Source organism: Spinacia oleracea, chromosome 1 (genome assembly GCF_020520425.1).
Source record: "Spinacia oleracea cultivar Varoflay chromosome 1, BTI_SOV_V1, whole genome shotgun sequence".
NCBI lineage: Eukaryota > Viridiplantae > Streptophyta > Magnoliopsida > Caryophyllales > Amaranthaceae > Spinacia > Spinacia oleracea.
The window spans coordinates 97,143,887-97,161,482 of record NC_079487.1 but is presented as its reverse complement, the minus strand read 5'-3'; the positions used below and the strand labels follow the sequence as shown (position 1 = coordinate 97,161,482).

General features: G+C 35.6%; 1 pseudogene; it reads right to left on the bottom strand.

The window, feature by feature from the left end:
• Positions 1 to 7,071: 7,071 nt before the first annotated feature.
• On the bottom strand, positions 7,072 to 9,710 carry LOC130465542 (glucose-1-phosphate adenylyltransferase large subunit 1-like; annotated as a pseudogene).
• Between the last annotated feature and the right edge of the window lie 7,886 nt (positions 9,711 to 17,596).

The following is a 17,596-nucleotide window of genomic DNA, read 5'->3' as shown; positions in this document are numbered from 1 at the left end:
AATATACGTTTTGATGAAGCAGTCAGTGACTTTGGTTTCATCAAGAACGCGGACGAATCTTGTGTATACAAGAAGGTCAGTGGGAGCAAAATTGCTTTCCTAGTATTATATGTCGACGACATATTGCTTATCGGAAATGACATTCCTATGTTGAACTCTGTCAAGATTTGGCTTGGGAAATGTTTTTCGATGAAGGATCTAGGAGAAGCACAGTACATATTGGGCATCAAGATTTATAGGGATAGATCTAAAAAGATGATTGGACTTAGTCAAAGCACTTATATCAATAAGGTGCTTGATAGGTTCAAGATGGCGGACTCCAAGCGAGGCTACCTACCCATGTCTCATGGAATGACTCTAAGCAAGACTCAGTGCCCAAAAACACTTGATGAGCGTAGACGAATGAATGGGATTCCATATGCATCATTGATTGGTTCAATAATGTATGCTATGATATGTACACGCCCGGATGTTGCGTACGCACTCAGTGCTACGAGCAGATACCAGTCAGACCCAGGAGAGGCGCATTGGACTGCTGCCAAGAACATTCTGAAGTACCTGAAAAGGCACAAAGATGACTTCCTGGTCTATGGTGGAGATGATGAATTAATTGTTAAAGGCTATACGGACGCAAGTTTCCAAACCGACAAAGATGATTTCAGATCACAGTCTGGGTTTGTCTTCTGCCTCAACGGAGGAGCAGTAAGCTGGAAAAGTGCTAAGCAAAGCACCATTGCGGATTATACAACTGAAGCGGAGTACATTGCTGCACATGAAGCAGCAAAGGAAGCTATATGGCTAAGGAAGTTCATAGGAGAACTTGGTGTAGTCCCCTCCATTAAAGGACCAATAGCCCTGTATTGTGATAATAACGGAGCTATTGCACAGGCAAAAGAGCCTAGACACCACCAGAGAGTCAAGCATGTACTTCGTAGATTTCACCTTCTACGAGAGTTCGTTGAAAGAAAAGAAGTCGAGATAAGCAAAATTGGAACTGATGACAACATATCAGATCCATTAACTAAACCTCTGCCGCAAGCGAAGCACAACTCGCACACTGCAGCTATGGGAATCAAGCATATTGGAGAATGGCTTTGATGTCTCTGTTTAATGTTTTAAAGTTTTAGAGTTTAAATCTTTGTAAAACATTATTGTTTAATCATTCACAATAAATGAAAGAAATTCATTTTTCCATTTAATTTGTGGTTTATTAAATGATGAGTCCCTTCAACTTGACGATATATTCAAGATAGACTGTCAGGACCAGTCCTGTGACTAAGAAATGTCTATCAAGTGAACTTGAATGTCAAAGGTTGAAAATGGTCCCTAATCGGAGTTTTCTATAAAATTGGACGCATAGAAAACGTTAGACGATTAGAATGCAAGATGACTAGTAGTTCTGTTTCTTGAACTATGTGGACATGGCAATGTCATAATCATTTGCATAGATACTTACTTTGGGAAGACTAGTATCGGACAAGACCTATGAAACTTTACTGTAAGAGATGAAAATCTGTCATGAGTAAATTTCATTAAATTATTAGACACTAAATCCTCAATACCTGAGTGATTTGAGATTACTTGTTTGAGAACTGGTTGCTTTGACGTTGACCAACCGTCGCACCGTAAAAGGAGGCTATAAAGGCAACGCTCAGGTAATCACCTATCAAACGAAGTCTAATCTCAAGATCGCAAGATTGGGATTGTCCTCCCATAAATCGGGATGAGATGCTTAAAAGTTGTACAAGGCCACTCGGAGAGCTAGAAACTGTGAAATGCATGGCCGTGCTCGGATGAATCATAGGCTATGATTATCTGTTTATTTGATCAGTTGAACTCTGAAACCGAGGAACACCTCTGGACATAATAAGGATGACAACTCTTACCTTATGTTCAAGAGCAAGCATCGAGCGACAAAGGAATTAGGAAATGCACACTTGTCCCTAAGGACAAGTGGGAGACTGAAGGAAATAATGCCCTTGGTCCAAGTATGCATTCTATGTTAAGTCTAATAAATGCGGTTCAGTATTAATTAACAAGTTAATAATTCAGTGAGATCAAGTGAGCTGAATGCCTAGCTAGAGGCCGCTTCAGTTCAAGTGGAATTAATGATATTAATCCACAGCTTACTCTTGACTGAACCCGTAGGGTCACACAAATAGTACGTAAACGGATCAAGTATTTAATGGCATTAAATACTCCATCTATGAATATTCGGAACCGACGGATCTTGGTTTCAGTGGGAGCTAAGATCGTCACAGGCAAGAAATGAATACTCCGGAAACGATGATATTGCCGGAAACGGAAATATGGATCGTATCGGAAATATGAATATTATCCAAGTCGTAGATGTTGCCGGAAACGGAAACATGGTACGTATCGGAAAATATTATTGGAAATGGAAATATTACCAGAATCGGAAATATTGCCGGAAACGGAAATATTGTCAGAATCGGAAATATTACCGGAATCGGAAAATAATTCCGGAAACGGAAATATTAAATATTTGTTCGAAACGGAAATTAATTCCGGAATCGGAAATATTAAATATTGTTCGTATCGGAAATAGATTCCGGAAATGGAAATTTAAACGGAAGCGTATCGTACGAATTAGCATCGGACGAGGCTTGCCGGACGAAGGCCCAGCACGAAGCTGGGGCCATCGCCCAGCAAGCATGCGCGCCACAAGCCCAGCCAAGGCAGCGCCCAGGCCTACCGCAAGGCAGGCCCAGCGCGCGCCAAGGGCCACGGATGCGTGGGCCGTGCTGCGCGGGGCTGCTGCTCGCACGCGCATGGGCAGCCCTTGTGGCTGCCGTGTGTGTGTGAGTTTGTGCTCATGCGTGATTCCTGAATCTACAAGAGTCAGTGTATGATTAAATTTCTATTCCTAATTGGATAAATTAATTAAATAGAATTCATGTAGGATTCTAATTTCAATTAATTCGTATCCTACTAGGATTACGATTCCTTTTCCATAACTCTATAAATAAAGGCCTAGGGGTCATAATTTATACACAAGTTTCAAAGTATTCAAAAAGTGAGTTTTTGAGAGAAAATTAAAACACACATCTTGCTCATAAAGTGCCGAAATTTTCTAGTACCTTAAGGGCGATTCTAGTTGGTCAATCTTAAGGCGGATCCGGACGTGCTGTGGACTATCTACGGAGGGACGACACTTGGAGTCCTAAAAGACTTGTTCTTGTTCGGTTCGGGCGCAGCTAGGGAGGGCACGCAACAAAGAGTATGCATCTGAATTATGCTATATGATTATGTGTAAATAATATGTTGTCCTGGGTTAATGGTTGTTTCCGCATGATCTATGTAATGTCATATGTATCATAACCGAACACGGCCCTCCCAGAATTTCCCAAAGCTGAAATAACCGAAATCAGCATGGCAGTTTTAGGACTCAACCCATTCCCTGAACCACACCTAAAACCCACAATGCCCTATCAACATCCCCTGATTTCAAAAACCCTAAGCTGAAAAGATCTCAGCCAAGTTACAAATACCACCAAAGAAATCACCTCACTGCCATCTTCAGTGGGACTCGTTGGACCAGAGTTCATCTCCTTCTCTTCCCTCGAATTCTGTACAACATATGAGACAATTGTGCCAGAATTCATCCACAATTTAAAAGGAAGAGATGAAACTGAAGAAGAACTGGTGAACGAGCCGCCTCACAATACCCTCATTCGTCCACAATTTGGGCACCGATAATGCCATATCATCCCCCAATAATCCCTCATCTTCGCGGAAATACTCATCGGACGATTGATCAGAAGCCGTCAAATTAGCAGCAGCCGAAACAGGCGGAGATAATAAGAGGCTGGATGAGAGTGTAGCAGCAGCTATGGTAACACCAATTGAAGATTTTTGAGGCGATTCTTGATGACTGGAATTGAAATTAGGGTTGTAATTGTTGGTGTAGTTGTTGGATACTCCGTCATTTTTTGTTGTTGCCTTGTTGGTGATGATAATGGTGGTGTTGCAGGGGTAGGGTGAAATGAGAGAACAAAGGCTCATCTTTGGAAAGTTAGGAAGAAGCGACGGTAGCAGGGGAAGGTGGTGACGACGGTGAGGAGTGGTTTTGGTTCAGTGGGAGGAGAGAGAGAGAGAGTGTTTTGGTGGGTTGGGTGGGATGAGAGAGAAAGTTTGGGTGGGTAGAGCTGTTGAGTGGGGATTTAAGTAAAGAATCGTACCAAACAACACATAAGGGTAAAATGGTAAATTGCAGCTAACGGAGGACTAACGTCCGTTAAGTCTAGGGGTATATTATGAACAATATGAGAAAATAGGGGTATACTATGTATTTTGAAACGCGCAGGGGTATTTGGTGAATTTCGTGAAACCTCAGGGGCATTTCATGAAAAAACCGTTAATTTTTTACAGCAATTAGTTAACTTTTTACAGCAACTACTTAACTTTTAAATCTATTAGTTAACTTTTAAATCTATTAGTGAACTTTTTACAGCAACTAGTTAACTTTTTTAATCTATTAGTAAACCTATTTTTTGTTTCATACAAACAGTATTTAGTACACATACATTATCCTATATTTTTATGTTTTTATTTCAGTGCGGTACAAGGACAATGTTACGGGCTAAGATTTGTTCAACCTTAGTCCTTTCTGATATGAATGAAATTCGGGCTAATGTGCTGGAGGAAATGGAATCATTCAACATAATTAAAGTTGGTATTTTCCATGCTGTTCGTGATCGCCGAAAGAAAAAGAAAAAAGAAGAAGAAAGACAGAGAAAAGAAGCAGAAGCAAAGAAGAAGCTAGAAGAAGAAGAGGCTGTTAAGTTGAAACAGCAGGCTGATTTTAATAAGGCTGAAGCTACAAGGAAAAGGTTAGAAACAATTGCAAAAAGGAAAGCAGCAGCCCAAGAGAAGTTAGAAGAAGATGACAATGCTCCTTTGAGAACATACAAGTCATCAAGGCGAATTTCCAAGAACACGGAACCAGTGGCAGCAGCTGAAGCAGTGCCAACAGTAGAAGCAGTGCCATTCTCTGATATGGATCAAAACAAAGCTACTCTTGAACCGAAACAAAAGAGATCAAAAGTTGTTCATCATAAGCCACCTTCCAGTTAATCAGTAAACTTATCTATCAGGTTGTTTTTAGTTGTTATTTAGTAAACAATTTAATATGTGAATATTTTTATTAACTGCTCTGTTTGGTTGATATATTTTGAGCAATAGGTCATTTAAAACAGAAATTTAATCTTTGAATATTTGGGCAAGTAGCTCTTTTGTGTTGAAGTATATATATATTTAGTAGGAGCTTATTTTGAATTATTTACTTGGTATATTTCACAAGTCAGTCAAGCTAATTGAATATATTAGTTAAGCATTAAATTCAATTAGTGAAATATCAAATTCAATTAGTTAATATAGAAAGCAATTAGTTACATAATCAATCCTAATAGTAAACTTTTTACAACAATTAGTTAACTTTTTACAACAATTAGTTAACTTATCAATGAAAATAGTTAACTAATTGATGGAAAAGGTTAACTAATTGATGGTAAAGGTTAACTAATAGATTGTAAAGGTTAACTAATTGATGCAAAAAGTTAACTACTTTTAGGTTAACAATATTAGTTAAACATAATCATCCTGCATATTGTGACATCAACAATAATTATAGTAACTTAAATTTTGAAAATGAAATCAATTAGTTAACTAATTGAGGGAACAAGTTAACTAATTGATGGTACAAGTTAACTAATTGATGAAAAAAGTTAACTAATTGAAGAAAAAAGTTAATTAATAGATGGTACAAGTTAACTAATATAATTGATGATAAAAGTTAACTAATTTATATAAAAAGGTAACTAATTGATGGTAAAGGTTAACTAATTGATGAAATCAATTAGTTAACTAATTGAGGGAACAAGTTAACTAATTGATGAAAAAAGTAACTTAACTTTTGAAAATGAAATCAATTAGTTAACTAATTGAGGGAACAAGTTAACTAATTGATGGTACAAGTTAACTAATTGATGAAAAAAGTTAACTAATTAAAGAAAAAAGTTAATTAATAGATGGTACAAGTTAACTAATTGATGATAAAAGTTGACTAATTTATATAAAAAGGTAACTAATTGATGCAAAAACTTAACCAATTTATTTGTGCTATTAGGTTATACACTTTTACAACAATTAGAAATACCAATCTAATTTGTCGAGTATATAAACCAATTAGGGAGGTATTAGACAATGAATTAGTGACGAAAACTTATTAATGAAAATAGTTAACTAATTGCTGCAAAAAGTTAACTAATTGATGGAAAAGGTTAACTAATTGATGGTAAAGGTTAACTAATGGATGGTAAGGTTAACTAATTGATGCAAAAAGTTAACTACTTTTAGGTTAACAATATTAGTTAAACATAGTCATCCTGCATATTGTGACATCAACAATAATTACAGTAACTTAACTTTTGAAAATGAAATCAATTAGTTAAATAATTTAGGGAACAAGTTAACTAATTGATGGTACAAGTTAACTAATTGATGAAAAGAGTTAACTAATTGAAGAAAAAAGTTAATTAATAGATGGTACAAGTTAACTAATTGATGATAAAGTTAACTAATTTATATAAAAAGGTAACTAATTGAAGGTAAAGGTTAACTAATTGATGCAAAAAGTTTACCAATTTATTTGTGCTATTAGGTTATACACTTTTACAACAATTAGAAATACCAATCTAATTTGTCGAGTATATAAACCAATTAGTGAGGTATTAGACAATGAATTAGTGACGAAAACTTATTAATGAAAATAGTTAACTAATTGCTGCAAAAAGTTAACTAATTAATGGAAAAGGTTAACTAATGGATGGTAAAGGTTAACTAATGGATGGTAAGGTTAACAATATTAGTTAAACATAGTCATCCTGCATATTGTGACATCAACAATATTTCATTAAATTACAGTAACTTTTGAAAATGAAATCAATTAGTTAACTAATTGAGGGAACAAGTTAACAATTGCTGGTACAAGTTAACTAATTTGATAAACACTAAAATTCAATCCAATGTCATTCAATAGTATATAATGCTTTAAAAAAGTTGTTCTTTTGGTGTAAAAGTTCCAAATTCTGTAGGTGCTGTTGACGATGTCCTTATCTCAAAGTATCCTTTTTTCCTTTTACTTCTTCCTTTTGTCTTCACTAGTGGTGGATTTTCAACTATTATTTGTGGTGCATTTGATGATGATGATGATGTAGACGGTGCTATGTTGATTGTGGTTTGTTGTGCTTCAACATCGTCTTGTGCCTTTTGTGCTGCCTCCTTTTCTGCTGCTTTTTCTTTTTCTAGAACCTTATTTATGCTTTCGTTAGCATGATCATGAGCCTCTTTAAGCACCTACACTACTAAAAAAAACCCTTTTGGAGTCGCCTCTTAACCACCTATAGAGTCGCCTCATGGGCGACTCCACAGGGGGCGATTCTATAGGTACCCCCTTTACGTGTCGCCTGTGACCCGACACTATACGGCGTTTTATGTGTCGCCTCTTATATTGTAGGCGACTCTGTAGAGGAAATCTATGAATTTGTATGTACTTTTTCGAGTCGCCTACTTCATTTGAGACGACACATGGGGTAATTTATTGTGTCCCCTGTATTTTTAGTCGATGCATACGGTGCTCTATCGTGTCGCCTGTTTCGCTTGAGGCGATGAAATAGTACTCTATGGTGTCGCCTACTTCGTTTTAGGCGACGCATATGATACTCTATGGTGTCGCCTGCTTAGTTTGAGGTGATGTGTATAGTACTCTATGGTGTCGCCTATTTCGATAGAGGCGACGCATATGGTACTCTTTAGAGTCGCCTACTTCGTTTGAGGCGATGCATATGATACTCTATGGTGTCGCCTCATTTGTTCGAGGCGATGCATATTTTAGTTTCCTCTATTGAGTCGCATCTTAATTAGAATTGCTTTTTTAGCGCATATATATATTTGCAGCCTATGTAGGACTCGAACCTACATATACGTGCATGGCACATTGCTCTACCATTTGAGCTAATAGGCTTTGAATAAGAATTAATGGTAGTACTATTTGAAATACTCCACTGGAAAGAGGGAAAAGTCACTTTAGATGCCGACGTTTTGTATAATGAGTAATACATCCTTCACAGCAAAGAGATCATCTTTTAGAATTATACCTGAATATTATGATCCTTCACAGTAGGAAGAATTTCAGACACAAAGTCATTGGATCTTGGGTATGCCTGTGTTAGAAGTTTAAGTAGAACATATGTCTTAAACACATGAACTCCAAAGGATGCAACGTAAGGGTTACTTGATGCATCTTTTTGAGATAATCAAAGGATTTGGGTGTCCACTTGCTGCAGAAAATTGGACATCAAAATGATTTAGTCTTCTTCCTTTTCAGTTGTACAAACAAAGAAAACATAAGCACATAATAGATATATTTTGTCACCATAGATTCCAAGTCAGCCCCCTTGGATTTTTCACAAAACTGGACAACTTGGCCTCATGTTGTCTATCTTCATAAATCCATAATCAGATGCACTATAAGGCGTAAATGAAGCCAAATACAAGCAGGAAACTTAAGTGTCACTGTGGAACTGTGGAAGGGTAGCTCTCACCCACAGGATCACAAGAAACTGTGATATCGAAGTTTCTGTTAATGTGATTCTGCAAGTGATTTAAGCGAAGATAGTTAAGATAATTTTGTGGTGACCAAGATTACATTAATTCAAAGCAAGAAGAATCTTATTCAATACTTGCACAAGATCCACATATAGTCCATTCTGTAGAGCTGATCACCAGACAATATCAGAACATTCTCGATATTCTTATTCCTCGCATCTTGTATATATTATAGAAATTCAGCACAAACTCTTCTCTCACATTCCAATACTATTTATTCTATAGGTTCCCAAGTAGAAGTAAAAGAACTAGGAGATCAACTATCCCTACCTCAAACAGCCATATAAATTGTTTGACAACATCGGTTGTTCCTTGAAAATAGTTCTTTCCAGTTTCCCCTTGTGTTTGTGTAGCTGCCAAAACCTATTAATCAAATAAGATTTGACAGAATTCTATGTCAATTTTTTATTCTTATTCGATTAGGCAATCTAAAGTCACATCTCAAGGCGAACTAAGGGTATATTGCACCAGAAGTTTACCTCCGAAATCCGTCTCCAAAGTTGATACCGTTTCCATGATTAGTGCGGTATATGAACACTTTGTTCATATGACTATTGATGCAGTTACTCATCGGAATATAAATAAGCTTGTAGCATCCTCCAACATTAACCTGTATCAAACTCGAACTAATATACCAGGGTCCATAACCGAAAAATCTGATTCAAAACTTTATTTGTTGCACAACATTTATGTACATAACCTATCTGGCTTATGAATTTAAATTTACTTACAGCAGGTGTTGTTGTTCTACTGGTAAGAGGAAATAGTTGAGCTCCTGCATCTCTTCCCAATATAATTGATGCAACCTTTTTCGGATCAACTCTTTGTCTTTCGATTATTGGTGCCTCCCTAATGTGCAATATAATTAACTTCAAACACTAAAACTTTATTTTCTTTGGATGAAAAAATAGTCTGAAAACGAATGAATACTACCACAAACTAAACCACAATAGAAGATACTCTCATAGACAACATACCATAGTATCCAACTCCCTGCAGTTGTCGGCGAAGGCAACACCCATTTTTTCTGTTTAATGACAACTATATGCATTATTTGTCACCCATTTATTCTTCGATTATATCATTGAAGCTCTTCACCATGCTTCATTGAGGTGAGAATAGAAGTCCAAAAACAGTCAATTCAAGTTCAAATTCCAATGCAATCTTATGAAGGAAAAACTGGTTGGAGAGGCAGAATAATGATCAACCTTGATACCAGTAAATATTATTGATAGTAAGGTCCATTTGGAACTATATGTTCTGAATGCAAGAAGTTACCTATGATAGTTGATAATATACATCAGAACTTGAATATAGAAGAGAAAGAAAGCCTTGGGAAGGATTTAGTATGTCTCTCAAAAGTAAAAGAAGGCAGCTATGGATATGTCGATAAGAATAAGACAATTTAACTAGTCCTGGAGCATCTCTCATCTAGCACAAGAAAAGAAATGTACAAATAACTGACAGTACTGGCTAGCTGCATACAACATACATCTCCATTAAGTACGGAATTTAAATTTGAAGCATGATTTTTCCATCGTCATACAAAATGGTTAATTATGGGCAGCATAAGCCTCTTCAAATATGGGATAAAGCATGAAGTATTTTATCTCCAAAACTAAAAGCAGTAAAACAATATATCCATCCATTCAAACCAAAATTAAACTAACTCCAAAATAGTCAAACATGTTAAAATATGCTGGACTGTTTTAAAATATATGTTAATCTCGTGTGAACATGAGATGAGATATATGACTGTTGTAACTACTCGTATTAAAAAGCACCTATTTTATTGAAAATCAATTTAATGGTAATAAAAAAGCTATAGATATTTCAAATTTCATATTCATGTACACACATGTTTTTGCAAAGAAATCACATCATCACTCAAGTCATGACAAGGGAATTACTACAAATTATATATAATGGTCAACTCCTTTATTACCCTTTACTTAATCTTAGGTGTAGGTTTAAAGAATGATGATAAAGATAGGAGTTAAAAAAATCATATGTAATAATTTCATCTGTTTCTCCATTTCCTTTGTAACAGAATAGAGATCAAAATTGATATCTGTCTTCTGCAAGTATAGAGCAAAAGCTTGCAAATAACGAATATCAGTCATCATCAATTCCTGAACTCCAAGATGTTGGACCTAGAAGATTTTCAGGAATCAGATAAAAGTCACACTATTAAAGCTTCTAAAGATACATCCAAGTTATCTACCTTAACAACGACATCACTCGAGTTACAATAAAAGAGAACACAAGAAAATTCATAAGATTTAACAAGCCTTTTCAAGCAAACTTGAGTATAGAGAAATTCTCTCTTTACCCTCATAAGGCATGGTTAACCCAGCCTATAGCGTAAATTCGAACACAAGAAAATTCATAAGATTCAGGAAGCCTGTTCAGGCAAAGTTGAGTATAGGGAAATGCTCTTTTTACCCTCATAAAAATAATTCAATAGAAACAATTAAGCTGAATCTTAGATATATCTATGTGAGAATAAGGCATGGTGCAGAATGCAGCCCTGAACTACGAAGACAACTTATGTGTATCCTCATCGTGCTCTGAATAACCATGAAATCTAGAGCAGTCTACAGGAAACAAAATAACACACTTATACCTAAACAGGCCTTAAAACATTCACAAGCGGCATAGACCAAATTTTTCGCTCACACCAGCTGCATGATGGACTTCACCAATTGGTACTTGTATTCATATTGATTACATCACTATAAGACATAAGTGATTTACTCAGATTTCACCCTTATGCATATGGCCTAACAACTCCTGTTTTTCCAAGGTCAATTAAGATCGAGACTAGAGAGAAGATAGAAGTGACACCTACACCAAACAAAACCCAATCAACCCAACAATGAAAATATCAAAACCTAATGTTCACAATCACTCGATCAAATTCCGAGAAAATATAACAATCACTCAATCAAATATAATCAAAGTCCAAGAAAATATAACGATTAATTGATCAAATTACATGAACAGAGAACGGGAGGGGCGCACCGAAAACCGTTTTTGAAGGGTTTTCCACTCCCTGATTAGACGGCTCCATGTTGTTGCTTAAGTGATTTCTATGAATTTATAGCCAGCAATTTCACGATTCTCAATTGGTGATGGAGGGTTTCAATTTCGTGGGTATTGATGGCGGTGCCCAATTCTTGATAGAGGGTTTCCCGTGATGGTATATGGTGGTTTTGGTTTCGTCTTTGATGGGGAGGGTTGAACGCTTTCCTATGTATTTTTTAATTTTTTTTTTAAGTTTAAGTCTCATTCATTAATTTGATAGGTTATTGTATATGATGTTTTGTATTTTATTTAAATTCTTTTTTAATTCTAAGAAGACCCTTAATTTTTCCTTTTAGGCGGGAATCTATAACTATTACTAAAAGAAATACTGCTGACATCATTATTGTCCACGTGGTAGACTCACACTAAAAATTTCCCCGCCAAAATTAATAGATGATGTCATTGCTTTTCTTGTCCCTTCCCTAATCTATTTCGTTTCAAATTGGAAAAAAATCTCCATTTCCCCAATTGTAGAGTAATTAATGCCTTTCCTTTCCCAAAAACTTATAATTTGCGTCTGAAGTTTAATTAAAGCTGATGCTTACAAAATTTAACATCCTAAAAAAATTGATTATTTTTTATAGGAGTTGAGGGGATTATTGTTACGGGTCAATGATGAATTTTCTAATGTAGATATTTATTCATTTTTATTTTTGCATTCGAGTCTAAGACGATAATTGCAAGGTATGCTCATATTTTTTTTTCGTATCATTCAAATTAGCCTTTACGAGCACTCTATTTGGAGATTTTGTCATCAAGTGTTATACAAGTATTCTATTTGGAATACTCTTTTTGTATATTGTGCGTGTAACTGGAAAATTTAGTTGGCAAATAAAGAAAAAATCTATGGATGTGTTATTTAGTTTGTTACTCTGTATTTTGTTATATGAATGTATAATCTTAAAGTTGTGTCTTAAAGATGGCTAATATGTTCCGTATTTTGTTAAATGGATGTATCATAAAGTTGTGTCTTAAAGTTGGCTAATATGTTGTATGACGTTTACACATGAATTAATTTGTTATAAACGGAGTACGGTTTAAAATTTTCATTTCAAATGGCATGTAAAAGTGTATGCGACAACAATTAACTTATTAGGTTCCAATGTTTCAAATACCATCTTGGTCTAATCATGTAACACCCCGACCTCTAAATCACTTATTAAGGCATACTTAGCAGCGGAATTAACCTAATTCGGTCGGGACATTACTGCCGTAACTCCCTCTTGGGAATTACAAGGCAACCATCAATCATAAGCTATTAAACTCCAAGATTAACATAATGATCCTTTTTAATTCCTTAATAAAAGTACGTAACTTTAATCCAGAATCTTTACTTAAACTTGTTACAACTTAACATTGACTTAGGTGAACATGGTAATGGTGAAATCCTCGCCACTACTCGTTTTCGTGGTCCCCAGCAGTACCTAAAACGGAAAACAAAACGGTGAGCCGAAGACTCAGTAACGAGTTACCCTAGCATCGTAACATCATTTCAATTCATTTTATTTAATAAACAGGGAGAATAGAATATAGTAAAACATTTAATAAATCATCATTTCAGAAGCATCATCTTCAAACATCATTTTCAATAATATCATTTCAGGAATTTCAGGAACATTATTTCAGGAATATCATTTCAGGAACATCATTTCATTAACGTTTTTCCTTTTAACAATATTATTCTGGTCGTCAGGACTTTACAGGAAAACATTGTAGGACGTCTCCTACGAACAGGGGAAGCCAGTGCTTCATAACAGGGGGAGTCAATGCTCCATAACAGGAGAAGCCAGTGCTTCATTTCAGGGGGAACCTTGGTTCCATATCAGGGGAAGCCAGTGCTTCTTATCAGGGGGAACCTTGGTTCCATATCAGGGGAAGCCAGTGCTTCTTATCAGGGGGAGCCTGGGCTCCATATCAGGGGAACTTGACCAGTTCTTACACTTTCATTTATCATGTTTACATTTCTTTTAATAGAACATTAATCAGGAAAATCTCATCATTCAGGGTGGTTCAATAAACCATTAAATCTCGTTATTTCATAAAATCATTTCTTTCAGGGATAATAATTCATTAAATCAATACTTTGCATAAAGCTGCATTACCGTAAAACAATTCAATCAAATCATACTTGTAATCCCGCAATTCATAAAACATCATTATAAAACATCAATCATTCATAACATCATTCATAAATACATTTCGAAGGGAATGCGGGTACTAGCAATAACCGTTACCTCAATTCCGCGATTTGCTAAGCCTTTTCGTTGGTTCGTTCTTCCTGAGCTCCGGGTCCGATTTCTTTCAAAAGATATAATTGTTGAATTAATATTAAAACGATAAATACTTTAAAAATCAATATTTTCTAAATAATCTTTTATAATTTTCTTAAATCGATTTGCTTGAACTATTATTAAATTCTATTTTAAATCAAATTAGTAACTTATTTTAAAAACAAACTCAATAATACATTTTTCTTTCCAAAAGTGATAAATAGTTGTTAATATTCGTAATATGATAGGAGAAAATATTAATATACTTAAAAACTATTTATTTATTTACTTTTATAAAACACGATTATTATCCTAAAATAACAATTGCAAAAAATCTGAATTTGTATGAAAGGTGCAACTCACAAATAGAATTGGGCTTACTTACAAATAGAATTGGGCTTGCTTTTAGTGGGCTAAGGAATTAAAAGCAGCAAAGTAACAAGTGGGGATTTTGTTCCTGGGAATTACGAACGAGAAACAGAGAAAAGGAGAGCAGGGTGCGAAGGAGGAGAGAGGAAGAAGGAAGCAGGCGGCGGCTGAGTGGCTCTGTGCCGCCGAATTGCGCCGGTGAAGGCAGCAGTGGCGGTGGGTTGTTCGCGGCGGCGGAGCAGCGAAAGAGAGGAGGAGCGCGGTTTTGGGTGAGGAGCAGGGGAGTTTTGTGTTTGATTTCTGGGTGGTTTTGGGTGGAGATAAGGGCGGCGCGACGGGTTGTTTTGGGCAGCAGTTGGTTGGAAAGGTGGTGATGGTGGCTGGAGGTGGTGGTTGCGGCACGGAGGTCCAGCAAGGAGGTAAGAAGGAGAGAGGCAGGGGAGTGCGAAGCGGAGAGGGAGTGCGAAGCGGAGAGGGAGCAAGGGAGACGGTGGGGTGATAGGTGGTGGACGGTGGTCGAGAGGTGTGGGACGGAGGTAGACAGTGGGGGAAGTGGTGGTAATCAGTGGTGGTCACGGTGGTTGCTGTGGTGGTGATGGGTGATGGTCCGAATCAGAGGAACAAGGGAAAGGAGAATTGAAATTGGTTTTGTGGTTTCTGATATTTGAAATTAAAATTGTGGGATGTTGAATATGTAGCTGAAGAAGTGGAGGAAGCAAATTTGTAATTTGCTATGAATGGAGACTGAAATGAGGGAAGAAGGAAGGAAGGAAATTTCCTCCTTACTTTGTACGTGGAGAGCAAGGAAGAGAAGAAAATTGGATGTTTGCTCTTTAGGGGTATTTTAGTAATTTCACTTAGTTAGGAAAATTTCTGAAAATTCTTTGCTACATTTAGGAATTGATATAAATAGGAATGTTTAATTAAAATCAGATTTTCAAATAATTTTTATAAAATATCGATAACATAAAATAAATCAAATTTTCGAATAAAATAAGAACGTTCCTAAATTATTAAAAATTCGAAATAAACAGGATTTAAAAATGTAGTTTATGCTCGAGTAAAAATTAAATTATAAAATCTGAAAAATAAATCGTGTAACGATATTAAAACTTAATCGCAATAAAACTTCGTTAATTAAAATAAAGTTTGAAATTAGGATTTAAAACGATTTTAGCTAAATAAAAATAATTAAGCATAATTAATCGAATTGTAAAAATTCGGGGTATTACAAATCAAGTTTAAACATTTAATTTCATACGAAAATAATGTAAACAAGTTTTGCAACCCATTTTTTTTTTTTACAATCGTGCATCGCACGGGGTACTAACCTTAGTTTATAAAATAATAAGATCCACATTTAAGGTGTCGACTGTAAATAAAAGGAGATATCTAAGGTTACGGTGTCGCCTGTAAAACAAAGGCGACACATAAGGTCAATTTTGTAGTGTGGGCAAGAATAAAAAATAAATTAAAAGAAACATCTAAGGTGTCGCCTATAATATAAGAGGCGACACGTAAACTATATACGTCCCCTGTAATGTAGAAGGCGACACATAAAATATTTACGTCCCATTTTATGGGGAAAGAGACTCGTAAACTTTTACTTTCCGAATCGCCTACTATATAAAAGGCGATTCTAAAAGTTTATGTGTCGCCTGATATATTGCAGGCGACACATAATCCTTTTTTTTGGTTTTTTATTTTGATTTATGGAGCCTTATGAGTCGCCTGCTCCATCACAGGCGACTCTAAAGGCTTATGTGTCGCTTACTTATTTGAGGTGACTCTAAAGGAGGAAGGAGAGAGAAAAAAATATGAAAAATCGCTTTTATGTAGCGCGTGAAGCCCACGCGCGCGTGGGGGAGTCAGCGGACTGACAGGCGCGTGGCCGTCAGGCCGCCTGACACAAAAGGCGCTGTTTTTTATATGAGATAATATGGAGGGAAATGGGTGTAAATAAGGAAACACGAAAATGTCACATGGGAAGTTAAGGCTGGAAATTAGTGGTCAACGCCAGAAAACCCAAAATGGTTGTCTCTCGCAAGTTGTTTTTATTTTAAGGTCCTTTTTCGCAATTTTTTTTTTAAAAGGTTGTTTCTCGCAAAAAATGAGTTATAAAAGGTTGTTTTTGGCAAATTTGTCTTTTGGGTTTAAGGTAAACAAGGTGAGGTTAGCAAAACCGGGGAAGTCAATGCCGGAAATGAGTAGTCAACGCCGGAAAAGACAAAAAGGTTGTCTCTCACAAGTTTTTTTTTGTTTAAGGTCCTTTTTCGCAAAAAGAAAATTTAAAGATTGTTTCTCGTAAAAAATGGGTTATAAAAGGTTATTTTTGGCAAATTTATCATAATTTACAGAAGATGATAGCCAAATAGGCAAATACCCACAAAACTCTTTTTGTGAAAGTTTTATTGAATTTGGGCGAGGCGTTAACGAGGTTGGGTTTCAACTATGACAACCCGTTCTCATCAATTATGGGTCCTAGGCTGCTGGGGCTGAACTTTGACGTAGGCCCACTACAGGTTGAGCTCTTCATGTAACTCCTTTGCCACGTGGGCAAGTTCTATTGTGATTATCTATCTATTACTCATTCCGTCCCAAAATTATAGTCATGTTTGACTAAAAACACGGATTTCTATATAATAAAACAGACACCAGATATTACATACGAAGTATGTTATTTTCTGGTGTAATTTTTTCCTGCAAAAACATATTCTTAAAATATCCTATGTATCTTATTTATTTATTTTCTTACATTTCTTATAAATGGTTTATGTATGAAAAAAATATATTGGATTATTGAATATGATAATAATAGATACCACATAATAATAATTGGTTTAAAATTATTTTGGAAATAGTTTAGTCAAATCGGTATATCATTAATGGAAAAGATATTTTCTTAATATTTTGATCAAATTAACATAATAAACATATAAAATATGTAATGCATAATAGGAAGAAAATTTTATATTAGATGATTAAATGAGTATGTTCAAGTTTTGTTAATTATGCATGAGCTTCTGGGGAGAAATATTTAATAAAAAATATGATTAAACAATAATTTTAGAATAACCGTGCATGCATGGGATATAATCTAGTTATGGTAAAAAGAAAGTTTAAGATGAGACATTTTTGGTATGACAAAACAATTCATACAAAAAAAAAAAAATGTAAGTTAA